Here is a 19,220-nt window from a genome sequence, read left to right on the forward strand (position 1 = left end):
GAAGTGTAAGCTCACTCTCGCAATTTTATTTCCAGCCCTTTGATTTTGGTACGAGCAATGAAATCAAAGTCCGTTGGACTTCAGGTAGTTCGCTTCAATTGTATTGGAGCCGCCTGGAAAATGGGCTCAACGCTAATCTATTTCGCTTAGCGAAAAAGCCTCGCGAGATAGCTAAATGAGTTTGCATATTGTTATGTTAGCATTATGCAAAAAAAAAGAATGCGGCAAAGCATTTATTTTCTCATTTCGTGTCCTCATCCTTTGTGTCAACAAAAACTTACAATACATAAAAGAGGGAGCTCTACTCAATGAATTTCATTGTCACACTGATAGCGGTTATTCTGACATCTTGAATTGTGGTAATACCAGAAAAGTAATCCCACATATCTACAATGTTTCTCGAAACAACACTTACACGATAATAATCAATGCTTGTTAAAGATATACAACATTTTCCAGCATTTCTTCCTCTACACCATGTCTAATAATAATGTGTTGATAAACGTAATTCTTACAATTCTCCCCATTACGCGATGAGACACACTAAAACACACGTGTTGCAGAGTTACCCGAAGGTTAGCGGTCGTGGTTCTAACTGCCCCTTTACGCGCCGCTCTTAAACGCCATCAGTGTTGATTTGGAATAATAGCGCCAAGCCAGGTGAGGATAATGGCCCGACAACGGCGTTTTGGCTGCACTGAAGTGTCATAGGTGATTTTCCTCCAGCCAGTGCAGAACAATGCAAAATGATGCAAGTTTCTGTTCCTGCCAGTCAAAGTCACAATGTGACTGCATAAAGACTTAACAGTGTGAAACAGCATGTGAAAATGACCTCATCAAGCCGCATGTTTACGCGAACGCGTGGCCCAACTTCAATTCAGGTGGTAAGCTCCTCCTGTTTTACTATTGTGAACTGTATCACATCTGAGCTATGTGTAGTTTCTTTTTCTTTTTACTGAGATTGTATAGGTACGTAGGGCATCTTATTTTCTTCACTGATTTTAACACACATAAAAATAGGCATTTCCAACAAAAATTGATTTAAAACAAAAATGAGTGGTATTTCAAAGAAAAATAAATATGAATTCAAGATTAACTGATATTGGGCAAATCGCTTGGAAGTGCCAGCTGAGTTAACTTGGGACAAGAATATTCTGTAGGCACCCACCCAGTGCGTGCGACGAACGAGCCTACCATTTCCATATAACTATTTGCAACGTTCTCATTTGGCGCTGCAAAGTGTTTTTTGTGGATTTATCATTTTAATTATTCAATAATAAATATTTGTTCTTCATTTAGAGAATAGGAGACAAATTTTGTCGTCTGCTTAGGAGGGATCCGCAGAATACTTTGGCGATTCAGAATAAGCACCAGCTTGCGTAGTACTTGTGATCACTTGGCTGACTAATATGACAGAACTTACTTAGAGCTTAGTTTACACGGCTACGCCTCAAATTTCTAGCATCATTTCAGGCGGAAACAACTACACACTGTCACACTGCATACGCCGTGCATGGTGTGCCCAAACAAACATGATTTACACTCTGCCAATGATTGTATCATCATGTACGTCGAATAACCGAGACACATATAATGAATTTTCAATATTATGTAATGCACAAGTTTTGTTAAAGACTGGAAGAACGTGCTTCGTGGGACGACGTTCAAGGCAAATGCGTTATCAGCGTTTAACAAACGCAACTCCTGTACCGTACTGCACGTGACCTCAGATGAGTCGCAAATGGTCTGTAACCTCGCATTGTCTTTGCTAAATTGCACCAATGCTTTCGGCTTAGACGAAACCTCCTGACAATCGTCGTGCAATCAGGTTTACTGCTGGGTCCCGCCACTAAGTGATTAGACATAATGCGTCCGGGTGGTAAACGATGGGGCGGGGCACGTCTCGTTGCACTCCGTATTCACACCTACACTGCCTCGCGCATTGTGGAAACCATTTCCCGCAGAACTCGTATCCTCAGAGCAACTATTCGCTTTAGTCGGTGCTGCGGAGATTGTCTTGTCATGTTAAGTTACATCGCGAAAGAATACGCACGCCTCTATTTCTAAAATAAGTATGGTCTGATGGTCTGAACACAAAGCATATGATTATATTGTCACCATGCTACCACGATGAACAGCAGAAGGTTACCGACTAAACACAACGTGAATGGAGATCGTGAAATGAGCGTCCGTCTACATAATGTATACAGAGGGCATGCAAGATATGTCTCTTGTAAATGATGGCATGTTGGGAAAGAACGAGATTATTGCTAAAGCGGTCCGTGGCAATATCCTTCAATATCCAGGTGAAAAATAGCAGAACTTCCAATAAAAGTGCTTAAGACTACCTTTAAATCACCATTAGAAGGATTTTTGTTCCGACGGTGGACAATCTTCAGGTTGCGCATAACGAACGCTAACTGGAGCTAACAGCGCTTGTATTTAGTGTTTCTTTTCTCCGCGAGCATTCGAAAGTTTTGACAGCGTATTTGTTTGCTTTCTCAGTAACTAAATTACATTACGGTTCCGCTGGTGCAACTCACATTGAGCAGGCTAGCAAATAGCCTTAGCCAATTGAAGATAAAAAAGCACCCCGGCTTACAACCGTGAAAACACTCGATAGTTGGTTTGTATCCGTTATTTGCATACGTGATAAATCAGGATTTTTTATGTTTCCTTTTGCTACCAGCTACGACGCAAGCACTTTAAAACTGACGGGATCGCCCCGCCGCGGTGGTCTAGTGGCTAAGGTACTCGGCTGCTGACCCGCAGGTGGCCGGTTCAAATCCCGGCTGCGGCGGCTGCATTTCCGATGGAGGCGGAAATGTCGAGGCCCGTGTGCTCAGATTTGGGTGCACGTTAAAGAACCCCAGGTGGTCAAAATTTCCGGAGCCCTCCACTACGGCGTCTCTCATAATCATATGGTGGTTTTGGGACGTTAAACCCCACAAATCAATCAATCAAAACTGACGGGATCGTGTTCCATAAGCGCATATACTTGATGATTCATTGTATAGTACGTAGGACTGCGTTGCTGTATGAATATTTGTGAACTCGCTGTATACACGTAGAAAGTGGAATTGCCAGAATGAAAATGTCAGGTTGATGAAACGGGTTCCAAGAACCTCCACTTTTTAGATGCGAAATCATCTTATGCTTGGGGTAGTGTCTGTTCTGCGGCGGCCGCACTCGTACTGCACATGCTCCAAGTATCGCCCTCTCCTCGCACTCCAGAAGGGGAGAGAAGGTCGCTTGAGTGCTACCTACACTTCGTTTTTTATTTCCCATTTCTCTCTATATGCCACAGCTGTACGCTCGTATATAAGCCGGTACTACCATGCTCCTGTTACTCTCTTTCCCAACAGTACCATGGAAGCTCGCAAAACCTCTTCTTCTAAACACAAACCAGAACGTAAACGGCAACGCCGGCAAGTGAACCTCGAAGCGTCGCGGCTGCAAAAGCGCGCGTTCGCTCCGCTTCCGTCGTTGTCTCTCTCTTTTTCTGCAACAGAGTGCGAAACACCATGAACAACGTCAACGTCTCCGCTTGTTGTAGCGGCAGCGCCACCGATAGGTAGCAGGGAAGCCAAACGTAAACCTCGGCGTCGACAAGCGGTAATTGAAACGCCTCGACAACCACCGTAATATGAGTAACTTAAGAGAAACAGAAACTCAATGTGCACCCGCCGCCATGCTTTCACTTCCCACTATGGTTGTCCGAAGAGGGAGTTGATGTGTAACTTTTTTAAATGCGAAGAATTTCTTAGCGAGCTTCAGCTACTTTGAGCGTATCTATCTATCTATCTATCTATCTATCTATCTATCTATCTATCTATCTATCTATCTATCTATCTATCTATCCATCTATCTATCTATCTATCTATCTATCCGCCTACGACTTTTAGCTCTCTTGGCCGTTGCGATGATGGTATCGATACCAAACAAAGTATGACACATTATTACTGTATGAAGAACATATTCAACTAGTGCTAACATGAAAATCATGATATTTATATCTTAAATTTTATGATTTACATGTCATGGGCTTGCTGCTCTTGTGGTGATTTCATTCACATGATATGTTGCAAAACTAGTATGGTATGACATGATTGCATGGCGAACAGATGCGAAAGACTCTAACATGCAAATCATGACATTCGTGTCAAAAAACAACATAAATACATGCCACGCTCATGATGCGCTGGTGGCCATTTCGCTAGCTTTACTCATACCAAATTTCGTATTACGGGACGCGAATTGATGACGAAGGTATGATCCTAGTACAAACATGATAAACATGAAATGCGTGTCATGTAACAACATGACTACTTGCTATGCTCATGATGCGCTCGCGGGCGTTTCACCAACTTCACATGTACCATACTCGATATTATGCGACGCGAATAGACGGCTTAGGTAAATGACAAACCCAAACATGATCATCACAACATGCGTGCCATGTAACATGACTCCATGCCAAACTCATGATGCACTCGCGGCCGTTTCGCTAGCCTCACATATGCCAAACTTCGTATTACGTGACGCAATCAATGAAGAAGGTATGTGACTGGTGCAAATATGATAATCATAATAGGCATGTCATGTGAGATCACAACTACAAGCCACAGGCAAGGCGCCAATACATTTCGACAAGACGCGGTGCTCGTACTCGTCGCCGTTCATTTCGTCGCGTCACGTCAGCGTTGCCATGCCAGGCGCCGGTGCTGCCAAATACTCGCTGGCGCGCGCCGGGCTGCGTAGCTTTGACGCAGGCCTGTTTCAGCGCGTCCAGTGTCCTTCCGTCACGAAAGGAGGGAGACGTAGTGTTGTCTGGGTAACGCATCGGTGCGAATTACAGCATGCCGCATTTCGCACCGGTTGCAGTCGGGCCGCGCCGACGGACGCTGGTCGCGCCTGGTGTCAGACTATAGAGTGCTCGCGTTTTGCTAACGTAGCGACGCTATGCCCAGCGTGTACGCGCGTCAACGCTACATTGGACTATATTGAGCCCTTCATGATGCGCTTGCGGCCGTTTTGCTAGCTCCACATATACCGAATTCGGTGTTACGTAATGTCAATGCATGACGGGATGTATGACTGGCGCAAACATGATATTCCTGACACGCGAACCATGTAAGAACATGACAACATACCACGCCCAAAGCGTGCTCACGGCCTTTTCGCTAACTCCATATACTAAATATGGTATCACGTGACGTAAATAGATGACGAAGGTAAAAGACACATCGAAACATGATAATCATGACACGGAAGTCATGTACGGCATCGTTTATCTCCACCTCGTAACGTTGTGCTGATTTTAAAGTGACATATCAAAATTTCTCATTCGTGCTTCGCATATCATCGATTCCCACTATACGTGGTATCTGCCATTTTTTTTTAGGATAGCATAGATACAAACTAGTTCCTCTGAATCACCATTTCTGAACTTGGTTTTTTTTAACTGTTGCATTAATCTGGCGTGCTGTCTCATTTAAATGTACCTCTAATATAAATGGTCCCGCACTTCACTTTATGGGTGAGATGTTTTGATGTGGCATTGCTGTTATGATGAGTGCATCGACAGTGAGAGGCCTACTCATAGCCAGGTGTTGCCGTTCATGTGGGAAAAAATTCGACTGCAAAGACAATGTGCACGGCCCGAATAACAAGTAACTGCAGCATACTGCTACAGATATGAAACGCGAGAGCCTTTGTTCGGCGAACATGAATTCTTCAACGCAGTGACGGAAACAGCCACCCATAGGAAATAAAATGCAGCGTGAAAACTTGGGAGTGCAAGCTCGAAAAGGAAAAACCTAGAAATTCAGCGTATCACTCCGAGCCGTTCTGGCTGCGTACTCATCACCATAATGAAAACTGTAACGACCAGCAACGCCTAATAATTTGAAGCTGTGATAATGTTGAGGCACATTTACCCAACTTCCGCATAGCATTAGATGTGCGGCAAAGCTGCGGCAGATTAGTTTTTTTCCACGGAAGTGACAACTTTTAAGTTTAGGCAAATAAAAGAAAAAATACAACGCAGAGAGCGCGAGCGATTAGGCCACGCACGGCTTTGTTCTTATGATACAATTTTGCGCGAAAGAATTGTGCCCATTTCAGTTTTTATCTGATTAAATAAGTGTACGTTATCGCTCTTCAACATCATAAAGACCCTAAAAAAGTCGCAGTCATTTTCGTAAATCAGATGTTTTAGTATCAGTTAGGTCTTATTTGCCGTGGAGGATGCTAGTTATGTGTGCTTCAGGAGATAACTATCGTATCTTATTTTTTCGCATTTAGTATGAATTGTTCTATTTAATGTAAAAAATGGGACACCTGACGCTGCAACAAAATGTTTTAGTATTGCCTTTCTTCGGGTTATTCGAAAAACGGATTTATTGTGACATTAAGAGAGAGAACACAACTTTATTGTGTGACATTAAGAGAACGTTTTTAAATAGCTGCGCGTACTCTAATCAAGCATAGCCGAAGCCTAGGCTCAGTATTTGTATTATTCAGCACCTGCATTCTTCGATTGTATGGAGGATATTCATGTCCTCTTGTTATGCTTGTAAGTGTTTGCTTCCAACTATGTTGTTTGTTATTTTTTGTGAATAATCACTCCGTTTTCCAACTGCGACTCTCTCGAAAGAGAGTAGCAGTATTTAAGTAAACAAATAAATACTTCTAAGGGCGAAACAAACTTAGTGGATTCTGCAGACGGCCGTCTATTCACATGCAAACATTCAATGTTTGTTATCTGTAATATTGATGGGAATCGCTTCTGGCTTTTCTGTATTGCACTGCATAAACTATCGCTGTAATTTTACAGTTTACTTCAAATCGAGTGGGCTTTATGAACTCGGTAATGTTATCGTGGATCAGGATGTGTCGGAAGTCCGTCATTCAAGGGGTTTATAGTGTACGTATAAGGGCGGTGAGCGGGCATTACTGTATAGAAGTCAAGCCTTTGTGATGGTGGATTTTACCCCAGGTCATTTTTCACGGAACGGGGCGTCTTTCTCGCCCCGTATAGTAAGAACGTCCGTTGCTACATGTTCATTTAGCAAACGATTACTCTTTCAGAGAGCCTGTCTGTACATTTGTCTGTTTGTCTGCCCTAACGATACCTCAAACGGCACCAAATGGCCAACCGCATCCGCAGCGCCCACCAATATTGATCAAGGTTTAGCATTCATAGTTGTGCGATTGTCAATTGAAAAGCAACTATTGAGCATATCTGAGGCGCCACAACGACGCTTCAATGTGTTGTATGTCTGCCTTTATACTAGAAGAGGCACACACAAGCAACTCTAAGGAATGTAGCGTTTATTCGCGCGGCGCTGACAGTGCAACCCGATGCTCAAAAAGGTGTTTCCAGCGCTTTGCTACGACGTCACGGTGGTGGCACCTGCCCGTCGCTTTGTGTTCTACACCTTATCACCTCCAAGACTGGCGCGCATTTTTCTCCGCAGGCTGCACGCCTTCGTTTTCGAATATAACTGCCAGATGGCGCTTGTGTCTAACGTGCCTCGATGCGCTCGTTGCCTCCGCTACACGCTCGAGGCACTCTGACGCAGCGCCTGCAGAATACCATTCACCGATTTTGTTGCGCAGAACATCAAATAAACGTTTTGTTCACTCTCACCAGACGCAAGACTATCGTCTTTCGATGACATTTGAGGTGAACCATGCAGATTTGGAACCAATTTTTTTTCAGCTTCCAACAAGCTGGTTTAATTCTGCTCGCGTATCACATGCGATGAGCCAAGGGGCTGCCAGAAGCAGCCCACTAAACTTTTTTAGGCGCTGCGTGCAAAGAGTGTTATATCAGACACCCCTACGCAGCGGCAAGTTCTACCTCAGTCAAACGGGACGTTGCACCAATGACAGATTGAGGGGGCATGCTTGTAGTTTTGATGAAAGTTAGTAGCTGGTACATGGCTATGTTAAAGAGCCATGTACCAGCTACCAAGACGCCTTGCGAACGTACCGGGCCTGAAACACGCGGTGTATGCCGATGATGTAACCGTGTGGACGCATCAAGGATCCGTCGGTGAGCAGGAGGATGTCTTACAACGAGCCCTCAACATTATTCACGACTACGCAATGGAAGCAGGTTTACACACCGCTCCAGACAAAACAGAGTTTGTCGTCATTCATGGTGGCCGAACCACGTTTGCCAAGCAGGAAGAAAAGAGGTGTTTTAAACTTCACATTGGCAATCAACCTATAATGAGGAAATCCACTATCCGAATATTAGGAATGCACTTAGACGAGAATTGCACAGCGAGCACTTGGTTCCAACGCGTTACGAAGACTAGCAAACAAATCCTTCATGCTTTACGCAGAATCTCTAATCGCACTCGTGGAGTAAACGAACGCGAAATGCGGCAGTTTGTTCAAGCTTTTCTCGTCTCACGTATCATGTATGGACTGCCGTATCATCCGGTCAACCGTACGCAGATAATCAAACTCGACCGGCTGCTTAACGAGGCCAAACGCATGGTTACCGGACTACCAAGGTACACACGCCTGGATGCGCTCAAGAGCTGCAGCAAGCTCAATAATCTGACCGAGCTCGTCGACATGCACATCCACACACAGGAAACGAGGCTTCGCGCAACAAATGCTGGGCGATACACGCTTATGCTTCTCGGGTATGACATCAACACACTGCCCATGCTGCCTAACAAAACGCCGCCTTGGGAAATCACGGTACTCACCGACGGCAAGCCACTTCCGTTGAATATGGACCCTAATCAGCGAGCACGGCGCCTTAACTACGCCAAGAGACATGCTAGGGCCACGAGTTCACTCCCCATGACTGAACGCGTCGTATACACTGACGCTGCACTTCCTGCAGACGGTACCAGTAACACTTGTTATGCCACTGCGTGGTACGACCAGACAAACAGAAATCAGAGCCGACGTTATCATGCTTCAGCAGATGCGATGTATAGCACTCGAGCAGAGCTAGTGGGCATCTCAGATTATTTGGAGTGGGCCCTCGAGATGTCACCTCAAACTGACCCTGTTCACCATCGTGTGTACACTGATTCCCAGGCTGCCCATCGGGCATGCGCTAATGTTCTTTACACAGATCCTGTACTCCAGAAGATCCGACACCAGACGCGCCTGCTCCGCGAATGTGGTCATGACGTTACCATCCACTGGGTCCCCGGGCATTGCGGTATCCCCGGAAACGAGAAGGCTCACAGATTAGCGCGCGCTCATCTCCTCACCGCGCTAGCCAGAGCTTCCGATACTCCTTCCACTTTTCTGGCTACCCCACCCGAGCTAGCAGATCCGATAGCAGATAAGCACATTACCAAACAACGTCGCGCCGCCTACCTCACAGCAGTGGGTAATCCACTCTCGATACCATTGCTTCCTTCGAAGATATTCACACGGAGAGAGTCTGTCCTGCTTCGGAGAATTCAGGCAGGAACACTCCTTACTCCTTTCTTGCTGAACCGTTTCCACAGGGGTGACACGCCACCACCCGTGACAGGTCTCTGCTCCACGTGCAACTGCCGGGCTGATCTCAACCACCTGTGCTGGGAGTGCCCTGTGTACAACCCGCCTAGGCTCCGTGCCCTGGCCACCATAAAACGGGGACCCTGGCCTTCTTCTCTCCGGACATGGGCCTGCCCGGAGCCTTCGCCCCCTGATCGCGCCATCGAGTTCTGGCGAGCACTCATCATGTTCCTCCAGGACCCGGCCGCGCCACCGGTTGGCGACCGGCTCCGCGACAGCCACAAGATTCAAGCCATTCAAGCGGCCCCCACTTAGCTGCCTCCATGACGTCCGGTAATAAAACGGAGGCAGCTCTACCCCCCCCCCCTGCTATAGTGCCCTGACTGTCCACCGCAGCGCCCTCGGCGCGAACAAAGTGGAATAAACATGGTTTCATTCATTCATTGATGAAAGTTATCATGCGCGCCGGGCTGTGCATTGTGAACCAGTGAATGGGTGGCTTTCTCTGAGCATATGGTTATTCTTGGTTGGAGTAGCAAACAAACAGCTACAAAGCTCTTGGAAGCTTTTTGTATAAAAAAGAAAAGGCCCCACTGTATCAGTGATACATCTATAATGTTGTATTCTACAGAAGTTCGGTTTTACAATAGCTTATTGCCTTTACCATGGCGCTGTACGACGTTTGTTGGCTGTGCCTGCAAGCTAGGAATTGTCTTCTTTTTTTAGATGCGGAAGCATCTTATACTCGCGCCTTGTAGTGCGCCGTCCGCGCCGTCCGCGCCGTCCGCACCGCCTTAGTTGAGCTAATTCATTACGTCTGATACAATAATCACTCGTTCTCTGCTACTGCAATATTCACGCGTTCATCAAGTATAAGGTTATTTGTTGCACTTCAAAAGCATACATGTGTCCGAGTTAAAACGGTCAAAGTTTCACATTAAATGCACCAGGAAGGTAAAGTATTGGTACGGAAACCAGTAACACAAACATGAGCTTGTACGGTAAAGTTAGCTATTTGAAACCTACGCGAGCGTCGATGCACACTGAACCATGCCTGTGTATTCAGGCATGTGTCTAACTCTGTTACCAGCCACTAAACTGTTTTAGCGGGACGGCTCTGTGCTCTCCCATAGTTGAGTACGAAGTACTCAAAATCGTTCAACATATTAGATGCGGAAGCATCTTATACTCGCGCCTTGTAGTGCGCCGTCCGCGCCGTCCGCACCGCTTCTCGAACATTCGACAGCTGACGCGCGCGCATGCGCCGTCGCGCCGTCGCCCACTATCTGTGCCGCGCGCGCTTCTCCTTCGAGAACATTCGACAGCTGACAGCGCATGCGCCGTCGCCATCTGTGCCGCGCGCGCGCTTCTCCTTCGAGAACATTCGACAGCTGACAGCGCATGCACCGTCGCGCTGTATATATACTCAAGGTCGGCGCTCGCTCGCTCAGTTGCCGCTCGTCCGTTGGTTCGTCGCAATAAATAAAACACCGCCCTTTCGCATACGTGCCGTACTTGTTCACTCATTTAACACCCCATTTCACAACCACGTTAACCAATTTAGCCATCGACCCAAGTAAGTCGCAATTTAACACCCGTTATCCAATTACATGCTTCCGCATCCTCCTCAGTGTTCCCCCGAGGGAAGCTGCGGACAATTTTTTCCTAGGAGTTTTTTTACTGTCATTAAGCAGTTGCTTGTTGGCGATGTTCTTTCTTCTTTCCCACTCTCCCCGTTTCACGAAATGTTTTTTGCGCCTTAGTCATTTGCATCAAGCCTCAGCAGGAATTAAAAGCAGCCTTCTGTGTCACAACCAAGTATTCTATCACAGAGCCAGGCTAGACCTCAGAACTGCTTACCAAATAGACCGTGATCATATTGAAGCGTCAGTTGGGGATCCCGTGGCGGCTTTTCGATTTTATAAACTATACATATTTACTCCAACGATAAAACCTTCACGTAGGGTCAAGATCAACTGTAGTTAAGCGCAATACACTGAAACTGATCGAGGACCTAAATAAACCAAGGAACGGCGTGAAGAGACGTTGAAAATTTTATTTTAGGAGCGTTGAGAAAAATCAGTGCATATTCAAGAAGTTAATGAAGACGAGTAAGGGGAGCTATAAGTTCTAAGGCCTGTAATGTTTACGTTTAAGTCACCGACTAGTATAAAGATTGGACAGAGAAAGAACAGACTCATGGAGGGACGGACAGGCGGATGTATGTGCGGGTGCACGGACAGTTGAACGCACGTATGAACAGACGGAGAGATAGACGCATGAACAGAATGATGGGCGAATAAATGGATGAACAGACGGAGCTGGTGGTCACGTATTAGGCTGTCGTATAGTTAAATACGCGCAAAATCAGCAGTTTAAAAATATTTCTTTTTTTGTATTTAGGGGCGAACTTTTTTATGAAGTGGCTTGTGCGTCCCCCATTGTCATAGTACGTAACCTGTGGCACATACCCGCATGCCAGTGGCACATACCCACCCTCGGGCACATACACGCATGTTCACTTGTTACGAAAAATTCCCACCACATCCACGGAGTGAATGATTATGAGCGGGTTGAAGCGTCCGTCAACCCGTCCGTGCTTCCGTCCGTCCGCGCGACCATCCATGCGTCCGGCCGTCTGTCCATGCGTCCGTCCAAGAGTCCGTCCATCCGTCTGTCCGTCCGTTCCTGGGTCCATCCGTCCGTACGTGCGCGCATCCATTCATCTGTTCGTGCTTTTTCTAGTATGCCTGTCCGTCCGTCCGAGCATCCATCTAGTGAACACTCGAAGTACCGCCATCTTGCATCCCTTGTGGCACATACCCGCTCTAGTATGTGCCACAGGAGATGCGAGATGGCGGTACTTCAAGTGTTCACTAGGTGGACGCTCGGAGTGGGTTAGTGCCACCGGTGGCTACGTACAACATCGGAGGTTGTACGTACCCACGCCCTAGGGATCTTCACACCTAAAACGTAGCATGGCGTTGTTATCACGCTCTCGGTGTTAACAAAGCGCTGAGAGCAGAAAGTAGTACATACTCTCATTTAGTCTTTGAATCGTGCGCTGGATGGCAGTACTTGTATATGATGAATATGTGATAAAAAGAAGCGACAAGGTGGTACATGAAATGTTGACTAGATGGACGGATGGACGCGTGAACGGACAGATCGGTAGACAGACACACAGACGGACGGACGAATGGACGCACGAACGGGCATACTTCCAGATGGACTGACGCATGAATGGGCGGATTGACGAACGCATGGGCGGACACAAGAAAGGGCAAACGTACGGACATTGTGACAGACGCTTTGCCCCTCTCATTATCATTCATTCGTGAATATGCTGTGATTTTTTGTCGTGCAAGTGTTCGCTTTCGATTTGTAATTTCTAGGGCGTGATGGGGGCCAACTAAGTCGGTGCTTCCGAGCTTCGCCCCTAAAAGTTGGCACCGACAGCGTTGACGCAATGAACACATCGAATAAAAGATATTGTCCCAGCAGAAATCCAGCTACATCATTTTGCGTGGAATTCAAGTATTCTACCAGAGGGTCATGGCGGGTCTCGGAAATGAGTTTAAGGTAGACAGTAATGTTCGTGAAACATTTATCGTGGTTGCAGGGCTGGCCATTTATTATTATAAACAATACACACTTACTCCCGTCATACAGCCGTCACGGCGGGTTAACAGCAACTGAAGTGAAATGCCATCTACTGAAGCGCACTTATCTAGCAGTGTCGAACTCCGCGGTCTTCTTTGGCACAAGCGCTAGATATCCGCCTATCACTTGTAATCGCTGGCGACCTAAATGTACATAATTCAAAACACAACTAGACCTGGTTCGCAAAATTTGTGAAAGACGTTTTCTGTGCAGAGAGAGCCTCCCAAAATCTCGCGCCCACGACGAAAAACAGATCTGTCATTGATCACTTCTTCACAACAAATATGAACAATTTCAGTCAACTAGACTGTGCGCCATACTTCTGTATACATAGGCTTCTCATCTCCACAATAACGGGCGATAATAGGAATAGCTATACCTTTGGTTCTGGTGCTGGTATATCACAGTGATTTGCTAAGAGAAAGAGGTGTCAACAGCCAACTGGACTTGGATAATAATCACCCATCGACATATGGAAGTTACGGATACCTCTCAGAGGTACTCGCATTCGCGATGTGTGTGCACCTAACTACCATCAGGTGATAACGAAACTTTTCCGCCTACCACAGCTCATGCTGGTAGTGCGTGACTGCGTGTAGTGTGTATAGCTAACGTCCTTCCACCTGGATGCTTCGCAAAACATCGATTCCCAAGGTACGTGGGGTGCGCCAATCTATTCGGGAGACAAAATAATTTTTTTAAAGATCAATGCTTTCCAGCATACATAATTCTGCTTTTTCTCAACCAGATGTTGGAAAGTGTCACTTGAAAGTTAGGATGTAAGACAAAGTCATGCGCATGATTTATATTAACTTGAACATTATTATGTAGAACTGTTGCTGTGTCAAGTCTGAGTCGGATATTGTTTATACAGTTTATAAAGCCGCACAAGTAATTCCAGCTTGAGCCTGTCATGGTAATTACACAACGGTTGCAGTACTCTAGCAATTTTTTCACGTTTAATCTTAGCGCTGACGTTTTTGAAACACGCCTGTGAACTTCAAAGAACGCCCAGAAAACGTCGAACCAGGAACAAGTTAACGTGCGAAATCTAAAACACAGCGCTTAGCTCCGCATTCTCAACTGATCGACTCGCTGTGATTTCAAAACACTAGCGCATTGGGAAGCCTACTCTTTCATCTAGATCAACCTCGATATAGAGCAAAAAGGAATATTAAAGCGGGAGAAGTTTGATGCTTAAATAAACTTTATCTCCAACTCTCTCGCACAAAACTAGAAATGATTTTACTCCCTTCACTTTCGTTCACTGTCGTTTAGAAACCTAGTGAGCGCTTTTTAGGGGACTAAAAAGCGCACAATGCGTCTAGAACTGTTTTCAAGTTTCTTTCAGAAGTTTGCTAACTATGCTAATACTTCATAGAATTCTGGCAGTGGGCTTGCTGTGAAACTCATTCACGAGTACAGAAAACTTGGAAGTGAGAAGAAGGAATGTTTACTAATTAACAGATGTCATTTTGATTTGTTCATAAAAAATATTGCCAGGCCTGCACGGATTACGCAGCACCGTCACAGCAATAACTGGAATAATGCCTTTCTACAGCTCTTTGTGGACTCTCTTGGGGCAAGTTGTACAGGTACATATGTATAAGGTACCCACCATGTCATAAATAATCGAAACTTTCATGAAGAAAGCAAGCATTTGCAGACGATGTAATGATTGCCTATATAGTCTCACAAGGTAGTAGTGGAGTTGTGTCATATGAAGGTCCCGATATGGGCAAGACAAATACGAGGTGTGAGGAGACTGGTTTCAGCCCGCTATTGTGGCAGCCATTGGCTGGTTTATTGGCCAAGCCACCATAGTGGGTACGAGCAAGGACACATAGGAACAACCAAACCAGCAAGCAAGGCAGTCATTATCGACTATGCTTGCTTTCATTTAGCATACCATCGCTAGCAAGAAAAATATGGTTACGTGAAAACTATACAAGGGCGCATAAGGCACTGAATTTGTAGCTTGCCCCCTACCATTGTTTTCTCGGAAGTATGAACCAACTCCCTAAACAGCAACTGATATTGTAATCGCACTATTCTGTACCATAGCCACACATATGTTTCATTATGAGACGATCTGATAAACATATACATTTTGCTGTGTTGATTAAAAATTTCAATCGATAGCCAGCGCTCTTGTCGTTTTTTTTTTTTTTCATCTTCGTGTATTTGCGCTGTGTTATGACGAAGCTCTGCGAACATGCCGATATTGCTACATTGTTTACGTGACAGGGCCGTACCATAAAACGAAGGGAGAAGAATGTGTTACAATGCTCGTGAACACATACAAACATGCGCACAAACATTCAGAAGGGCTCCAACCCCTGCTATCGAGGACAACTGGAGGGCCAAGCCACCATAGTGGGTACGAGCAAGGACACATAGGAACAACCAAACCAGCAAGCAAGGCAATCATTATCGACTATGCTTGCTTTCATTTAGCATACCATCGCTAGCAAGAAAAATATGGTTACGTGAAAACTATACAAGGGCGCATAAGGCACTGAATTTGTAGCTTGCTCCTACCATTGTTTTCTCGGAAGTATGAACCAACTCCCTAAACAGCAACTGATATTGTAATCGCACTATTCTGTACCATAGCCACACATATGTTTCATTATGAGACGATCTGATAAACATATACATTTTGCTGTGTTGATTAAAAATTTCAATCGATAGCCAGCGCTCTTGTCGTTTGTTTTTTTTTCATCTTCGTGTACTTGCGCTGTGTTATGACGAAGCTCTGCGAACATGCCGATATTGCTACATTGTTTACGTGACAGGGCCGTACCATAAAACGAAGGGAGAAGAATGTGTTACAATGCTCGTGAACACATACAAACATGCGCACAAACATTCAGAAGGGCTCCAACCCCTGCTATCGAGGACAACTGGAGGGACGCTTTACTTGGGTATGCTCGTTGGCGGCATTAGATCTTTCAACTACACCTTGAATTGTATTTACACAACGTGGTTAACGATTTAGAGTACTGGGAACTCTACTATGGGAAAGCGGAAAGCCGTCCTGTAGAAGCCCATGTTTCTTTACACTGCTGAACCGAATACCAGGAGCCATGTAGAAAAAACTTGCCGTTAAATATGCTCCGCAAGGTACCGCATTTGTTACGGCTCAATCTATCAATTTTCATTGTATATTGATACCTAATTGGTCGTTATTTTAATTAAACATATTGTCCACAATTAAATGCATGCGTCAAGTATAGCTTCTAACTGTAATTCGAACAGTCGATTACCTGCCAGTTATAATTTTGAAAACACGTTTGATGAAAATTGGTAAAACCGAAAGCATGGGGTAAAAATATTCAAGCGTATATACTTGTCGACCGGAAGTGCGTAGAAGAGAAACAATAATTCGACTCCTTCAAAGTGCTATTGGTAACGTTATGGTTTGTAATGATTCCGTCACAAGTGATTCGTTTCCCGAGAAGCTCTAAGATAAAAAGTTGATGGTGATGATGACGACGTTTACATTGAAGAATGCCAAATCGCAGGGATTGGTCAGAAATGGGGCAAACTAACCCTTCTCAGTAAATACCCCAATTATTATGAATCACCAGTTTTTCTTCGTTACTACAACTGCTCATTGCTTAATAACGTCGAATAAATATGTTTCAACTTTAGAGCGGCGAGGTGAATAGGAAGTTACGATAATGGTTGGTCGAAGAATGTTTTGACTTAGATAATGCAAGGCACTTAACGTATCCAAGTTTAATGCCTACTCAAATAATTACTCACGAAGTAATAATCAAATTGTGTTAAATTGTAGCACAAATTTTCCATATTGTTCGGTTCAGGTGAATACAGCTATCCAGTCTGCTCAATATTTTAGATGTCAGTTAATATAGGAGCTTTTATTTCATAAGCTAACCGTGCTTTTTGGAGAGCCCCAACTACTATCACTATTAGTAGTAGTAGTAGTAGAAGTAGTAGCTGTTGTTGTTGTAGTAGTAGTAGTAGTAGTAGTAGTAGCATATTTTATTCCTTGGAATACAACGAGAAGAAACCCAGCAAAAAGACATTAAATAGGCCCGAGAAAAGCCCCACCATGGTGGCCCACTAGCTATGGCACTCGGCTGCTGACCCGCTGGTCGCGGGATCGAATCCCGGCTGCTGTGACTGCATTTCCGATGGAGGCGAAAATTTTGTAGGCCCGTGTGCTCAGATTTTGGTGCATGTAAAGAACCCCAGGTGATCGAAATTGCCGTAGCCCTCAACTACGGTGTCTCTCATAATCATATCGTGGTTTTGGGACTTTAAACTTCGCATATCAATCATCAACGCCTGAGAAAGGCCTCTGCACCTGAAGCTCGCCACCAATATACATTTCTTGTACAAACAAAAAGATTTCACTTATCACATATCACATGAACGCTAACTAAAGAATACGGCAATCAAAATAAAAAAACAAGCAACACGTGATACACTTAACATACTGATAATGGCATTGACGAAAGAAGCATAGATGAAGCGATGCCCGAAAGAAAGTGGGAGGGAAGAATTGTTCGAATGTTGGCGTGCGCGCTGAGATCCACAAACGACACAAGGAAAATCCACGCCCTGGTGCTTAGCAACGTGACACCTTGCCTGTTGAGTTTTCAAGGCAGGCATGGGTTCGTATTACACGTGCGGCAAGCAACAAGCTCCGCAAAAACTTTTTTGCAGTGTTATTTTGTGTGAACAACCCACGCACAGGATAGATTCAAAACGTGGTCACAAATACACGCACGCACGTACGCACACTTTTTCATAAACACCAGCGTTTTGCGATAGTAACGAACGTGAGCATTGAATGTTTGTGCACATATAATAACATTTGTTGTGGTTCAATGTCCCAACATAATGGTATAATAAAGAAAGACGCCGTAGTGAAAGGCTGAGGAAATTTCGACCTTCTTACGTTTTTAACATGTACCAGAGTATAAGAACACGAGCCTCAAGCATTTTCGTCTCTTTCGAAAATGCGGCTGTCGTAACCGTGACTCCATCCCATAACATGCGGGTCCGCAGCCGGGTGCCTTAGCCAATAGACCACCTCGGCGACTTGCCCATATTTCATTAGTGTCTAAACTACCCATCTTTCATGACGACGCTTGCTCTCCCAAACAAACCGGGGACATTGAGGTGACGGAGATCGCATCGCCTTTTACGGGAGAAGCTCCTCTTAGTCTACCCTTGTCCTGCGTCAGGCGTAACCAGCCAGACTGACAGACGGACGCACAGAGGGACAGACAGAGAGACGGACAGACTGACACACGTACAGACGGAGAGACAAATGGACAGCCAGGACACGTACAGACAGGCAGAGACACACGCACAGATGGACAGACTGAGAGACGGATGGATGCTCCGACCTACTTATCAGCATTCACTCCGTGAATATGCTGTGATTTTTCTCAATATTTTTTCTTTCTTGATTTTTTTCACCAGTTTAAATGTTGAATGTGCTCGAACGCTCCCTCTTGCACATTGGGGTTGCACTCGTTGCGGCCTTCTTGCCCAAACGGGAAGGCCCACGATCTTGCGTCAAGGCGTCGCCGTGAATGGGGTCCGCACTAGGCATGATTTTTCTCCACGGGAGCGGAAATATGTCCTATGGCGATTTGTAATACTACGTCATCGGCCACAGCCGTAGTCTTCTGGCCATGCACTCATGCGCATGCGCGTCGGTGCTACCTCGTCGCCGAGCACGTTCGTCGCCGATTACACGGCGCATCATGCGAGGCTGGCCCGACGAATTGATCGCTGTTGATAACAGCCTGAGCCAGTTGCACTCGCACAGTGCTGAGCACAGCAGCGACAGACATATCTGGAACTCGACCGCTACGAACGCCGCGAGGTAAGGCCTGTCTGTTATTAAGGGGCGTTCGTAATTGTTCGTTGGCTTAGTTTATTTATTTATTTATTTATTTATTAGAATACCCTCAGGGCCCGTAGGGCATTACAGAGGGGGTGGGTACAACATTTGTACCAATACAATGTTCCTTTTCTTTCTTCTCTCTTTTAGGGGATTTGCTAACGCGGATACGATGAGTGGT

Source organism: Rhipicephalus microplus, unplaced genomic scaffold, assembly GCF_043290135.1.
Source record: "Rhipicephalus microplus isolate Deutch F79 unplaced genomic scaffold, USDA_Rmic scaffold_15, whole genome shotgun sequence".
In the NCBI taxonomy this organism is placed as follows: Eukaryota; Metazoa; Arthropoda; class Arachnida; order Ixodida; family Ixodidae; genus Rhipicephalus; species Rhipicephalus microplus.